A 12,067-nucleotide genomic window follows, 5' to 3' on the forward strand; every position below is an offset into this window, starting at 1 on the left:
TAGGTATTTTATTTTTTTGTTGTTGCAATCATGAAGGGGATTATTTTTTCGTGTTTGTTCTGTAATGTTTCATTGTTGGCATATAGAAAGACTATGGAATTTTGTATATTAATTTAGTCTCCTGCGACCTTACTGTACTGGCTAATTGTTTCTAATAATCTTTTTGTAGAGTCTTTGGGGTTTTCCATATATAGGATCATATCATCTGCAAAAAGTGATACCTTTACTTCTTCTTTTCCAATATGGATGCTTTTTATTTCTTTATCTTGTCTGAATGCTCTGGCTAGAACTTCTAGTATCATGTTAAATAAGAGTGGAGAGAGTGGACAACCCTGTCTTTTTCCTGATTTAAGTGGAAAAGCCTTCAGTTTTATGCCATTTAATATGATTTTAGCTGATGGTTTATCATATATGGCCTTTATCATGTTGAGATATTTTCCTTCTATACCCATTTGCTGAGTGTCTTAAATGTAAGATTGTGTTGTATTTTATCAAATGCCTTTTCTGCATCTATTGGGTAGATCAGAAGACCATGTGGTTTTTGTTCTTTCTTTTGTTGATATGGTGTATTATGTTAACCGTTTTACGTATGTTGAACCATCCTTAAGATTCTTGGATGAATCCCACTTGATCATGATGTATTATTTTTTTAATATGTTATTGTATTCAATTTGCTAGTATTTTGTTTAGTATTTTAGCATCTGTATTCATTAGAGATATTGCTCTGTAGTTTTTTGTGTGTGTGTGCCATCTTTGCCAGGTTTCAGTATGAGGGTTATGTTGGCCTCATAAAATGTGTTTGAAAGTATTTCTGCTTCTTCAATTTTTTGGAAGACTTTGAGTAGAATAGGAACCAAGTCTTTTTTGAATGTTTGATAGAATTCACTAGTGTAACTGTCTGGGCCTGGACTTTTATTTTGGGGGAGGTTTGTAATAGTTTTTTTCTATTTCTTCCCTGCTAATTGGTCTGTTTAGACTTTATGCTTCTTCTTGACTTAGTCTAGGAAGGTTGTATTGTTCTAGGAAATTATCAATGTCTTCTAGATTGTTGAATTCAGTGGCATATACTTTTCTGTAGTATTCTACAATAATTCTTTGTATATGTATGATATCTGTGGTGATTTCTCCTCTTACATTTTGGATTTTGTTTATATGAGTCCTTTTTCTTTTTTCTTTGGTGAGTCTTGCCAAGGGTTTGTCAATTTTGTTGATCTTTTCAAAGAACAAACTCCTTGTTCTATTAATTTTTTCTATAGTTTTTCTGTTCTCTATTTCATTTATTTCTGCTCTGATTTTTATTATCTCCTTTCTTCAGCTGGTTTTGGGTTGTCTTTGTTCTTTTTTTCTAGTTCCTTAAGGTATGAAGTTTAGTGGTTCACTTGGGCTCTCTCTTGTTTGTTCATATAGGCCTGAAGTGATATGAACTTCCTTCTTATCACTGCTTTTGCTACATCCCGTAGATTCTGATATGTTGTATTGTCATTTTCATTAGTCTGTATATATCTTTTGATCTCTGTGCTTATTTCTTCTTTGACCCATTCATTTTTTAAAAGTATGTTGTTTAGTTTCCACTTTTTTGTGGGGTTTTTGTCTTCTTTTTTGCAGTTGAATTCTAGTTTCAAGATTTTATGATCAGAAAATATGCTTGGTACAATTTCGATTTTTCTGAATTTGCTGATGTTATTTTTGTGGCCCAACATATGGTCAATTATTGAGAATGATCCATGTTCACTGGAGAAAAATGTATACTCTGTTGCTTTGGGATGAAGTGTCTTGTAGATGTCTATCATATCCAGGTGCTCTAGTGTTTTTGTTTAAGGCCAATATATCTTTATTGATTCTCTGTTTGGAAGAACGCTCTAGCGCTGTCAGCGGTGTATTGAGGTCTCCAAGTATGACTGTATTTTTTGTCAGTTTTTGTTTTAAGGTCAATAAGTAGCTGTCTTATATATTTTGGTGCTCCTTGGTTTGGTGCATATATATTAAGAATTGTTATGTCTTCTTGATTCAGTGTCCCCTTAATCATTATGAAATGATCATTTTTGTCTCTGAGTACTTTTGCTGTCTTGTAGTCAGCATTTTCAGATATGAGTATTGCTATGCCTGCTTTTTTTTGGATGTTATTTGCTTGGAGTATTGTTTTCCAGCCTTTTTCTTTGAATTTGCTTTTATCCTTGTTGCTTAGATGTGTTTCTTGTAGGCAGCATACATTTGGATTTTCTTTTTTAATCCATTCTGCTACTTTGTGTTTTTTTATTGATGAGTTTAATCCATTTACTTTTAGTGTAATTATTGACAGTTGTGGGTTCTCTACCTCCATTTTATAAATTGCTTTCTGTTAGTTTTGTATCTTGTTTGATTCTTCTCTTTTGTTTTTCTATCTTTTTTTTGTTTTGTTTTATTCCATATTTCTTTCCTCTGTTGCTATCTTTTTTAAGTCATGTGCTTCTGTGGTGGTTTTCTCAAGAGTGGTTATCATTAAGTAATGAAAAGAGTTCCTACCATGTTTATTGTAGTACGCTATCTTATGAGTACTTCTGCACTCCATCATCCTTTGCTACTGTTAATCTCTGTACTCTCCCCTTTTTCATTTTGTTTTTGTTTTTGTTGTCAGTTTAAAATTGGTTTTATTGTGATTTTGGTGGAGCTTTTACTTGTTTTTTTGTTTTGCTTTGCTATTTTTATATGGTTGGAAAAACCCCTTTAGTAATTCTTGGAGTGGGGGTTTTCTGATGATAAATTCCCTCATCTTTTCTGTATCTGTGAATGTTTTTATTTCTCTTTTGAAGGATAGCTTTGATGGGTATAGTATTCTTGGCTGAAAGTTCCTCTCTTTCAGGATTTTAAATATCTGAGTGCACTGTCTTCTAGCTTGTGGAGTTTCTGCTGAGAAGTCTGATGATAATCTAATAGGCCTTCCTTTAAAGGTTTATTCTTCTTTTCCCTGGCTGCCTTGAGAATTTTTCTTTGTCATTGGTTTGTGCTAATTTCATACTGCTGTGCTTTGGAGTAGGTTTGTTGTGGTTAAGAAAACTCAGTGTTCTGTTTGCTTCTTAAATTTGAGGCTTTAATTCTTTCCACAGGCGTAGGAATTTCTCATCTATTATTTGTTTGAATATGTTCTCCATTCCATTTTCTCTCTCTTCTCCTTCTGATATTCCTGTTAATCTTATGTTAGTCTTTTTGATGGAGTCAGACAATTCCTGTAGGGCTTTCTCATTTTTTAAAAAATTTTTGAGTCTCTTTCTTCTTGTCTTTGTTGTGCCTCAAGTTGCTTGTCTTTCATTTCACTAATCCTACCTTCCAACTGGCCTGTTCTATTAGCTAAGCTTGTTACCTCATTTTTCGGTTCATGAATTGAGTTTTTCATCTCTGTTTGATTTGTTTTTATACCTTCAATTTCCTTGGTAATGTATTCTTTGTGTTCATTGAGTTGTTTTCTGAGCTCCCTAAATTTCCTTTCTGTGTTTTCTTGTATATCTCGGAGTATATTTAGAATTTCTATTTTAAATTCTCTGTCATTTAGCTCTAAGTTTTCAAATTTATTAATTTTTTCTCCATAGATTTTTTTTCTCTTTTATCTGTGCTACATCTCTGTCTTTTGTACTCTTGATTGATGGTCGACCAAGAGATATAATAATAGGGATAATAGGGAAACAGGAAAAAGGGAAAAAATTTAAAAAATACTATTGTATTAAGTGGAGCAAAAACTAGATTAAATGGAGAGACAGGTTTGGGTGCACTGGTAATGAGTTAAAAAGTGAAATAAGAAGCAACCAAAGTGCCACAAATAAATTTGAGTTCCAAATAAAATAATTTGTTCATGATTGAGAATTGAATGAGAGGAAAGTAAAGGAGAAAAGAAGAAACTAATATAGAGGGAGAAAAAAAGAAAGAGGAAAAAAAAAGAAGAAAGAACAAAAAAGAACAAAAAGAGAGAGAGAGTTAAGGGTTTTGGATTGCAACACTCATAGAGAGAAAGGAAGATGAAACAAAGAAAATGGGAGATGTTACACTTATGAGTAGTGTAGGTCAAGAAGAGGAAAGAATAAGACAGGCAGAGAATAAAACAACCAAAGTGGAAGAAGAAGGATAATATCAAGAAAAGAAGATGAAACAAACAAACAAACAAACAAAATAAAATGGAAAAGGTTACAAAATCTGTGGATTGTTCTTGATTTTGAGAGGTTATCTTCTTGTTTTTTCTTTTCTCTCCCTCTTCCCGGTCAGTGACTTTGTACACCAGGCTCAGCCCTTATGGCACGCTTAGGTAGAAGTTTGCAGTTGATAAGTCTCTATGGCAATGTCGCATATTAGACTTCAGTTTCATTGGCAGTCGAGGCTGGTAAGCATTTGCAGGCTCTGACAATGAGAGAGTTCGTGTTCCCGGAGCCTCTCTCCTAGTCTTTCTTTCCTGTATTAGCAGCTCGATGATCCACCTATGGGGTTGTTGCTGCCTCTGCCTGGAGAGTAAGAAGCTCAAAGAGCTAGCAAATTTCCACTCTATCCCCACTCAGAGCAGGGATCTGGGTAAGGCTCTGTCAGTCAGAGCCGCCAGCATAATCAGGCAGGGTTGGGAACCAATTGCTTTCAAGGTGCTTTTCTATGCACCTCCATGCTTGTCCAGTATGCCTCAGCACTCTGTGGGACCACTCTCCCCAGGCTTTTTGCACTTTGTAACCTGTTTTGGCTGGGTAGAAGATGCCCTAGTCGCTGTTTGCAAAACAGGAGGTCTTACAAGCTGTCAAGTCCCTCTTTTTAACGTATAGCCCTGAATATGAAAGCTCTGCCAATCAGAGGTTGCCCCCACCCCTACGTGCCTAGCAAGAGGCACTAAAAATATCACACCTCTTGTCTTAAATTGCTGAACTCAGAGAGATCTTGTCAGTTAGAGTCGCATAGGTCAGTTGGGAGGTGAGCAGACTGTGGGTTAAGCGAATCCTTCTCTGGTCTGTTAGCTTGTATGGTTGGGTGAGGTGCCTTGCCCTCCCGGAGAAGTTTGGGTGTAGGGAAGTTTGCTTTCACACACTCCCCATGCTCCAAGACTCTGGTCACAGCCCACGCAAAGGCCTCTGACTCTGCCCCTCTGTCCGGGAACATGGGCACCCACTCCTGGGGCACTGGGAGGAATCTCTCACACACTATCCGTGCTTGCCAACCAGGATATCGGGGCAGCCTCCACTCACCCAGGGTGAGGCACCCTGCCCGCCTGGAGAAGTTTGAGCATAGGGAAGTTTGCTTGCACACACTCCTCGTGAGCCACTGTTCAGGGTGCAGGGGCCAAACCGAGACCCTGGTCACAGCCCACACAAAGGCCTCTGATTCTGCCCCTCTGTCTGGTAACATGGGCGCCCACTCCCGGGGCATTAGGAGGAACCTCTTGCACACTATCCGTGATTGCTGACCAGGATATTGGGGCTAATGGCTGCTGCCACTCACCCGTCTTTGTCTGGGTTTGGTGCGGGCATTAGCTTACATTGGCTGGCTAGCCACAGGCACAGTCTTTCCTCAGCTTGGACATCTATGCCACAGCCTGGCTCTATTACCCCCTTTGCCCACCTTAGCTCCTATTCTTTCAGTTCCAAGTGAAAGTAGCCCTTCCTTAAGTTAGTGAGGAAGGCGGAGTATTCCTTTCTCCATCTTATTTCCTTCGGGGTTGATTATATATTTAGTCAATTTTTCAATCATACCTTCATGTTCAGTGTGGGACTTCTAGACGCTCCAAGGATAGATTTTTCTGTCTCTGGTTGAAGAACTTGTTGAAATTTTGGGGAGATTTATCAGTATCACTCTTCACAGCACCATTTCTCTGACGTCCCATACTCTCTTTTCCAGGGAACACAGGCTAAACAAAGTAAATATATCAATCAATACATACATATATGCATAGTTTTCACACTGATAAAACATATCTACTGTCCATAGGGGTTGTGACAAGTTAAGTTCCTCCTGACAATGTATGACTAGATCCTAACAGAACATATGATAAAAACTTTAAATTATCTTTTCAAATATTATCAGAAAAAGTGGTATGCTATTGTAGTGTAATTTTCATTTTCTATTCAGTTGTATTATACATCCTTCCATAGGGTTCTATGCTATTTGTAGTTCCTTTGTAAGAAAGTGTTCACTTACTTGACTCGCTATTCTTTTTTTTTAATTTTACCATTTATTTTTATTTAAAAATTTAATATAGTCCTTGAAAAAAAATGGTTGGTTTATAAGAAACCTAGATTCATGCTTAAGAACAAATAAAGCTTCTAAATCACGTATTAATTTTTCTTTTTTTATATTTTATTAGCGTGGCATTCGTTAATAAGATTATATAGCTTCCTAGCATATATTTTTGTGATGCATGATCTGTATATTGCATTTTGTCCTCACCATTCAAAGACAAATTATGTTTCACCTCTATATATTTGACTTTATTAATCCTCTATTAACCTCTCTGGTAAGCACTATACTGTTTTCTGTGTCTATAATTTTTTTGTTGGTTTTTCTTCTTTGTTTATTTGGGTTATGAAGAAAAAGGAATGTTAACTAGGACAGCCCCTATTGAAAACAATATGGAAGTTTTTCAGAAAATTAAAGAAAAAGTTACCATATGACCCACCAATCCTTCTTCTGGGTCTCTATCCAAAAATTTTTGAAAAGAGTTATTTGCAAAAATATACACACCCCTATGTTCCTTGCAGCATTATTCACAGTGGTGAAGATGTGAAAACAACTAAAGCATCTTTCAGTGATGATTGGATAAGAAAGATGTGATACATATGTACAATGGAACATTATTTATCCATAAAATAAGCTGTAATACTGCTGTTTGCAACATCTGTGGACCTTGAGGATATCATGTTAAGTAAAATAAATCTGAAAGAAAAAAAACTTTTTTATTTCACTTGGCTCACTTTTCTACTGGAATTTTCATATTTATATATACATATTTTTAAATACTATAGATATTTGTCTGTTGATGATGATTGGAATTTCACATATTTTTGAAGTTATATTTTGTTTTTGTTTGTTAACAGTGATTTTGCCATATAAACTTTGTTTTAATTTTTATTTATTCAAATTAATCATCCTTTGTTTTATGAATTTTAGGTGTTATTATTATGCATAGAAAAGCTTTTCTACCTACAATAATTACCTATGCATTTACTTTTTGATCCAGCAAGCTCAATTCTAACATTCCAAAGATGTGGCAAAAAAGAAAAGAAAAGAAAAAAAAGATTTACTCTATCACAACACTAATTTTAAAAGAAAAAGACTAAAGAACTCAAAATATTTACTTTTGAGGATTTGGCTGAACAAACTCTTTTATTCACATACTAGGTTATTATGGCACTACAAAAATGAATGAGAATTGTCTCTGCTGCTATACAACCCTACAAATTTGAATGGAACCACAAAATATCCTGATTAATCAAACAAATATTGAGAAAGAAGAACAAAGCTGGAGCCATCACACTTTCTGATTTTAAACTATATCACAAAGCTATAGTAACCAGGACACATAGATCAATGGAACAGAATAAAATCCAGAAATAACTTCACACATAGATGGTCAAGTAATCTATGACAAATGGGTCAAGAATATACAATGGTGAAAGAACAGTCTCTTTAATAAATAGTGTTAGGAAACCTGGACAACCCCATGCAAAAAAATGAAAGTTATCTTATACCATACACAAAAATTAACTAAAAATAGATTAAAGACTTTTATGTAAGACCTAAAATCATTAAAGTATTAAAATAAAACAGGTGGTGAGCTCTTTGAAATTAGTCTTGACAATGATTTTTTAAATATAACACAAAAAAATGACAAAAAAGCAAAAATAAACAGGTAGGACTACATCAAATTAAAAATCTTCTGCACAGAAAATAAAATCATCCAAAAATAAAAAGGCAACCTAGTTAATATTTGCAAGCTATATATCTGATGTGAGTTAGTGTCCAAAATGTATAAAAATATTACACAACACAATAGCGAGAGAGAGAGAGAGAGAGAGAGAGAGAAAGAGAGAGAGAGAGAGAGAGAGAGAGAGAGAAAACCAATCATTTAAAAATGGGAAGGTCTGAATTGACATTTTCCCAAAGAAGACATGCAGATAGTTAACAGATACATGAAAATATGTACGACATTATTAATCAACAAGGAAATGAAAATAAAAATCAAAATGAGTTATCACCTCACACTTCTCAGAACAACTATTTTGAGCCCTGGCCAGGTAACTCAGTAGGTTAGATCATTGTTCCAATATGCCAAGGTTGTGGGTTCAATCTCTGGTCAGGGCACATACAAGAGTCAACCATAAATAAGTGGAATTACAAATCTCTCTCTCTTTTTTTCTCCCTTCCTATCTCTTTCTAAAATCAATTTTAAAAAGAGAGAAGGGATAACAGGTGTTGACAAATATGTGAAGAAAAGAGAATTTATGTTGACAAAAATGCAAATTAGTGCAACCACTATGGAAAACAGTATGAAGATGCCTCAAAAAATATAGTACAACCATATAATCCAGAAATTCTACTTATGGACATTTATCTGAAAAAAATTAAGACAATAACTTGAAAAGACATATGTACTTCACATTCACTGTGGTATTATTTATGATGGAACATGAAAACAGTCTAAATGCCTACCAAGGTATGAATAAAGAAAATGTTATATATGCACACACACATGCACGCACACACATTAAAACATCATTCAGCCATAACAAAAGAAAATATTTCCATTTAAGAAAACATAGGTGGACCTTGAGGATATTATACTAAGAGAAATAAGCAAGACAGAGAAGATACTATATGATCTCACTTAAGTGTGAAATCTTTAAAATAAAAGCAACAAAAAAAGCTCGTGGATACAGAAAAGAGATTGGTGGCCATCAGAGGTACGGAATGATGGTAAGGAATGATATGCAAAGAAAATCAAAAGGTTAAAACTTGAACTGTAAAAATAAATACCATAGGGATATAATGTATAGCATGACAACTATAGTTATTAGTATTGTATTGAAACTTGAGAGTTGCCAAGAGTAAATCATAAAAATTCTAATAAAAAATGTTGTAATTTTTATGATGATAAAGATTAACTAGACTTATTGTGATGATCATGTTGCAATATATACAAATACCAAATCAGTAATTTTACAGATGAAACTAATATAATATATGCCAATTACCTGTATATCTCAATAAAAATAAATGAGAACTGTCTCTATATATGGATATGCAGTAGTTTAGTGAAATATTAAGTAAAAATGCAAGGTAAAAAAATTGTGGCCTGATCTGTGGTGGTACAGTGGATAAAATGTCTACCTAAAATGCTGAGATCACTGGTTGGAAACCCTGGGCTTGTCTGGACAAGATAGATATAGGAATTGATGCTTCCTGTTCCTCCCCTCTTCTCTCTCTCTCTCTCTCCTCACTAAAGTAAATAAATAAATAGTGTATGATATATATCAAATAAAAGAGAGTATATATTCATATGCATATGCAGAAACTTTATATTAAAAATAAGTAACATTTTAAAATGTAAGGCTAAACCAAAAAACTAATACATTTATACATATGGAGGAAAGAGGAAGTAATATGGTAGAGGAGACAAGGATTGATTCTAGAATTCTCTGTATATACTTGTTGCTGTAAATTTGATTTGAGAACTGCTGAATATATTTTTATATTAATAAACAAAAATTTAATCAGAAATTTGAAAACACACAAGCTAGAAATTTATGTAACTGAATGAAAAATAAATTGGTGTAGATTTGGTGGCTTTAGTACATTAAAAACATATTCTGAAAAATTTTATAATATAGTATTTTAACTATATAACTGTGGATTTAGTTTAATGACAAAAAACTTAAAATAAATATTAATTTTAAAGTGATTATATTGCTAGTAATGATGTTGAAACTGTTATTCTGAAATTATTAAATAGCAATTGAAGTTTAAATAAAGAAGTAGTTATTTAATGTTACAGTTTTCAGCTTAAGTGAAAATAGAGATATAAAAGTAGAATTGAAAAAGTAAAATTAAAAAAAATTGTGATTCTAGACTTGATTTAGAGTTAACAGTATTATGTCATAATATATTATCTCTTAAGTGTTGCACATTTCTCAATTGTATCCACTTCAGGGAGGCAGAAACATTAACCAACTCAGCATCAATAATCTCATAGATTTTGGTCTCTGAACACAATTTTCAACATAAAGGGATCACGGTACTTGAAAAATTGGCTAATCTGATTAATGCAAAATTTGCTGTAAGATGTATATATAGCCTGACCTGTGGTGGTGGCACAGTGGATAACTAGGAATGTTGAGGTCACTGGTTTGAAACCTTGAGGTCGCTGTTGTTGACAGCAGGCTTGTCAGCTTGAGCACTGTGTCTTTGGTTTGACCCCAGAAATGTTCAAAGGATTCCAAAGGTCGCTGGAAAAAAACGTCCGAGATCACTGCCTTGAGCTTGAGCTCAAGGTCTAATTCCTGGTCAGGGCACTTATGAGAAGCAATCAGGCGTCACTAAAATGAAAGCAACTATGAGTGGATGCTTCTCACTCTCTCTCTCTTTCTCTCTCCTTATCTTTTTCTCTTTCTCACTGTCTCAATCTACCTATCTATATCTATAGCAGGGGTCCCCAAACATTTTACATAGGAGACCAGTTCACTGTCCCTCAGACCATTGGAGGGCTGGACTATAAAAAACAAAACAAAACTATAAACAAATCCTTATGCACACTGCACATATCTTATTTTAAAGTAAAAACAAAACAAAACAAAACTGGGAACAAATACAATATTTAAAATAAAGAACAAGTAAATTTAAATAACAAACTGACCAGTATTTCAGTGGAAACTATGGGCCTGCTTTTGGCTAATGAGATGGTCAATGTCTGGTTCCATATTTGTCACTGCTAGCCGTAACAAGTGATATGATGCACTTCTGGAACTGTGACACCTGTGTTCCCCGTCACCAGAAGTAGTACTGTACGTGAGCAATGCCACGCTTTGCAGCGCCGGCACATATAATACTCCAGGAGCACAGGATGCGGACCACCAATAAAAGAGGTACCCCTTCCGGAAGTGCGGCTGGGGCTGGATAAATGGCCTCAGAGGGCCGCGTGTGGCCCATGAGCCATAGTTTGGGGTTCCTTGATCTATAGATATATATAAAGAGTATATATATGTGTGTCTATATCTATATATACATATATATATATATATATATAGAGAGAGAGAGAGAGAGAGAGAGTGTTCATAACATTTTTCAAAAGAGGAAAGCAAGGAAACTTAAGTGAAAATGACTCAGGATCCCTGCATAGTTTAAAAGGGCTCTAGGTGGATAAGTATAAAAAATATGAGCTTAAAAAAATGAACGAAAAGCTGTGCAACAATTTCAACATAATCAATATGTTAAAATACATAAATTCTTGACAGTGTAACAATCAATAACCTTTGGAGAGGATGCTAGGAATCTTATTTGTTATTCTTAGACAAAATAAAGGAAAGAATATCAAGCATTTATTTTACATCTATAATATAAACAGTACCATCAATACTTAGTTGATGAGAGAAATTTTTCTTCATAGGAGTTTCTTATCTAATAAATGAAGGGAAAATATAATTAGAATACTGCTATTTTAACCTCTAACAAAATAATAAGCATAGGTAATTATGATTATGGTTGTTAAAACAGTGAAAAGCCCATGAGTACCTTCATATTGGATGATTCAGATAAACATCTCAATCTATAAATCAGACTTAACATCCTTAAACTCAGTTAGGCATCTATATATTCTGATGAAGTCTGCAATACCTATAACCTCTTTTTACCCAATTTTGAACATAAATCTGATCAAGGCTCTTCTACTAACCATCTGTTTACAGGAAATACAAAGGACAAAAGCATCAGTTAAATCAATGGTTTTCAACTGCTGGTCCACAGACTGGTGGTAGTCGTCAAAAATTTTGTGCCAATCCATGAAAGGGTTAACCACCTTAATGCTGAATAAAGATTAGAGAGTCTATCATCATTGGAGCATCAACCACGGTTGTAAACC

This window comes from Saccopteryx bilineata, chromosome X (assembly GCF_036850765.1).
Source record: "Saccopteryx bilineata isolate mSacBil1 chromosome X, mSacBil1_pri_phased_curated, whole genome shotgun sequence".
NCBI classification, from domain to species: Eukaryota; Metazoa; Chordata; class Mammalia; order Chiroptera; family Emballonuridae; genus Saccopteryx; species Saccopteryx bilineata.